Genomic DNA, 3,632 nt, shown 5'->3' with positions numbered 1-3,632 from the left:
CATTTTTTCCATATCCCTAAAGAATGTTGATGGGATCTGGATTGGGATTGCATTGAATGTATAGATTGCTTTGGGTAGAACTGACATTTTCACTAGGGTATAATCTTTAAAGGAACAGATTGCCAGGTTTTTCTTCCATAGAACCCCTGGAGGATTTGAACCACCAACCTGTCAGACAGCAACTAAGTGCTTAACCATTGCACCACTAGGGCTCCTTCAGAAACAGCTTTGTTGAGATAAAATGCACATTACACAGAATTCACCCATTCAGAGGTTATTAAATGTTTTTAGTATGTTCAGAGTTGTACACCATCACCACTGTCTTAAGTCTAGAACATTTGTTTTCATTTTCCCAGTAGGGAACTTGATACCCATTAGCAGTCACATCTCATTTCCCCCATTCCACTCCTAGCCCTAGGCAACCACTATCTACTTTTTGTCTCTATAGATTTGTCTATTCTAGATATTTCACACATCTAGAATACAATATTGGAATCATACAATATGTGATCTTTTGTAACTGGCTTCTCTTTTTATTGTTTATCCCATTTGGCCAATTGGATCCTTTTCATGATAGTGCCTGAGTCCGTTTGACTCAACCTGAGGTGTCTTTGCTAGCTTTTTTGCTTTCTGGTATGACAGTATGTTCCAGGCTCATCTTGAACATTTTTTTGCACCTGACTAGGCAATAGCCATTTCTCTTAGAAATCTTCTAGTGGGAAATGGCATTTGTAGGCCATGATCTGGGCACTTAAAAGTGCTTATTCCTAATGAGTTAATCATTGTTTCCTGGCATTCGATTCCTGGCCAGTTTATCTCAGCATGTAGCTACCAACTGTCCTGTTAGTGGAGGCTTGCATGTTGTTATGGTGCTGAATAGGTTCATCAGAACTATCAGACTAAGACGAATTGGGAAAAAAGGCCTGACGATCTACTTCCAAAAAGCCAACCCAGTTGATCATTGGGTGGTACATGACCAAGTAGCATTTTGTTCTGTTTACGGGATTTCAATGTCAAGGGCCAATTTGATGGCAGTTAACAACAGCAACAACATGCTCATTGGGAATAGGAACTATTTACCAAAATGAGCCTGTTCTTTTGACACACAGTCCTGGGTTTCCAGCCTGCTTTCAGCACCATTGTTGGGTGAGCATGAATGGTTTCATTTGACTTCCTTGAGTTTGAGGAGATTCTGAGGATGAAGTTGCATGTGAATGCCTAGCCCCGTGTTGAGTTGGGGCAAAATGCTCTGGTGACTGTTTCCTTCCTTACCTTAGACTTTTTTTTTTTTTTTTTCTTAAATTTTATTCTAGAGTCTTTATTGAGATAGCATGATGGTCCTAGGCTACCAGCGTGCACCTAAAAATATGGAATGATTCACCAATTTGTGTGTCATCGTTGTGCAGGGGCCATGCTAATCTTCTCCATATCATTTCAATTTTAGTATGTGTGCTGCCAAAGTGAGCACCTTGCCTCAGATTTTTATATGTGATATTTTTTCATTACTGTTTGTGGATCCATGTAAAAGTTTTAACTCATCTTTTGGTATTTTCTGTGTATGTATCTGTATTAGGTCTGTGTTGGAGTATATACTCATTCAAAGATCAGGGATGAGTTATATTTAATTATTTGTATATAGCACCTGATAGGCACTCAAAGTTTTATTTTGATGTTGTCAAGCCTTAATCCCCGTTTAGGATTTCTGAGTTGAAAAGGTTAGACTACTTTAGTGTGTCTCAGAAATTAAGTTCAGATAAAATTCATAAAAGACTTGCAAAAGGTTATATCCCTTGTAAAAGAGAATTTTCTGTCAGGAAAATATATATGGAAAAGGTGGTGGCAGGAGAAATTCAGCATTTATTGAGCTCCACTGTATGCAGGTGCTGGAACTTAAAATAGTATTTTGTTTAATCTTTGTATCAGTTCTTAGTAAGTTTGGTACTCTAGAAGGGATACAAAAATAATTAAAGGACAAACCTTCCCTTCAAAGGGTTTACAGTCTCATAAGGCAGAAAAGTATACAGTATGATTTTCTTTCAGTTCCTAGAAGATAACTCTACATTAGAAGATCCTACAATTCCCCCCTTTCCTGAGGCAAAAATATATAAAATACTAAGGTTTACAAGTAAGTTACCTAGAATTTCTAAGGGGCTTATTCCATTCACCTTTAGGCTGTTGTTTGAAGCCAGAGCTAAGTCATTTCTAAGACCCAAAACACAGCATCTTTAAGTCATTTTCTCTTGAATCACTCCAGATTACATTCTAGTGTCCCTTACCTTCTTCAATCTCTTATTTAAATGTCAGAACCCTATTTTAAATGGCACACTCTGTCCCCTTACTCTACTTAATTTTTCTCTATAGCCCTTCTCACAGCCTGACATCGTAGAACATATATCTCCCCCTGAGACATTGAGGTAGGACTGATAACCTTGCTGTCCCAATTTTTGATACTCACCAGCTGAAACTCAAGAACCAGATAGATTCAGGTAAATTAAGGCTATTTTGTTTGTCATCTCATGCTAGAATATAAACATGTTGAAGGGCAGGGACTCCTTTTTGCTCATGGTTTCATGTCTAGTGCCTGGAAAAGTGTCTGGCATACATATACACTCAGTAAAAATTAGTTGAATAAGTGAACAAATACTTGCTTGAAAATGTATGTATCAAGTACTGTAGTAAGCCCTGAATAAAGACATCCTCACAAATTCTCTATGAGGTCGGTATTCCTGCCTTTATTTTAAATGAGCTGACAGAGGCACAGAAAACTTCTTAAAGAGCAGGTTATGCAAGGCCATCTAGAATAGACAAATCTAATAGAGACAAACCAGACGGCTGGCGGTTCAAACCCACCAGCCGCTCCTCGGAAGGAAGGTTGGGCAATCCTACTTCCGTAGTGATACTGCCTCGGAAACCCAAGGAGGGGTCGCTATGAGTCGGGTTTGACTCGAAGGGCACATAACAACAACAACAACAATAGAGACAAAAAGTAGATAGTGATTGCCTAGGGCTAGGAGTGGGATGAGAAATGACTTTTAATGGGTATCAAGTTCCTACTGGATTCTGGACACCCTGCCCTTCAAAATCTTCTTTTTCTATAAAGGACATTGGAACAATTGGCAGAATTTAAATAGCATCTTTAAGTAATAAAACTGAATTGATGTTTTACTTGCTGATTTTGACAATGATACTGTACTTATATAAGTGAATGTCCTTGTTCTAAGGAAATAAATATTTAGGGCTAAAGGGGCATGATGTTTGTAACTTACTCTCACATAGTTCAGAAACTAAGACTTTTTCTGGCATTTCCATTTTACACATTTCTAGGACTGGGTTAGCCAGTTTATTTTTTGGGAGAGTTCAAGGCCTACATTTATGATAAATAGCCACTAGAGGGCACCTTGTTGGTGATCTCCTAATCATTGCAGCCTAGGTTTCCACAGGCAGCAGCATGCTTTTACACCAGATTACAATCCTACTTCCGTAGTGATACTGCCTCGGAAACCCAAGGAGGGGTCGCTATGAGTCGGGGCCGACTCCACGGCACATAACAACAACATAACAACAACATACTTTAACAAGGGAGCTCTGGTAGCATAGTGGCTAAGGCACTTGACTGCTAACCAGAAGGCTGG

At 39.0% G+C, this 3,632-nt stretch overlaps 1 protein-coding gene and 1 non-coding gene across 2 annotated transcripts in view; one reads left to right on the top strand and one right to left on the bottom strand.

Annotated features, from left to right (window-relative positions):
* SRPK1 (SRSF protein kinase 1) overlaps positions 1–3,632 on the top strand; it is a 94,812-nt gene that overhangs the window by 11,687 nt on the left and 79,493 nt on the right. The gene's annotated exons all lie outside the window — the stretch shown is intronic.
* On the bottom strand, positions 1,362–1,468 carry LOC122149899. Its single transcript, XR_006163387.1, has one exon. It is a non-coding gene; the product is annotated as a U6 spliceosomal RNA (small nuclear RNA).

This window comes from Orycteropus afer, unplaced genomic scaffold, assembly GCF_000298275.1.
Source record: "Orycteropus afer afer isolate SDZICR_OR568_19922 unplaced genomic scaffold, OryAfe1.0 scaffold00059, whole genome shotgun sequence".
In the NCBI taxonomy this organism is placed as follows: domain Eukaryota; kingdom Metazoa; phylum Chordata; class Mammalia; order Tubulidentata; family Orycteropodidae; genus Orycteropus; species Orycteropus afer.
The sequence above is the reverse complement of the archived record's forward strand: the minus strand, read 5'-3'. Positions and strand labels throughout refer to the sequence as shown.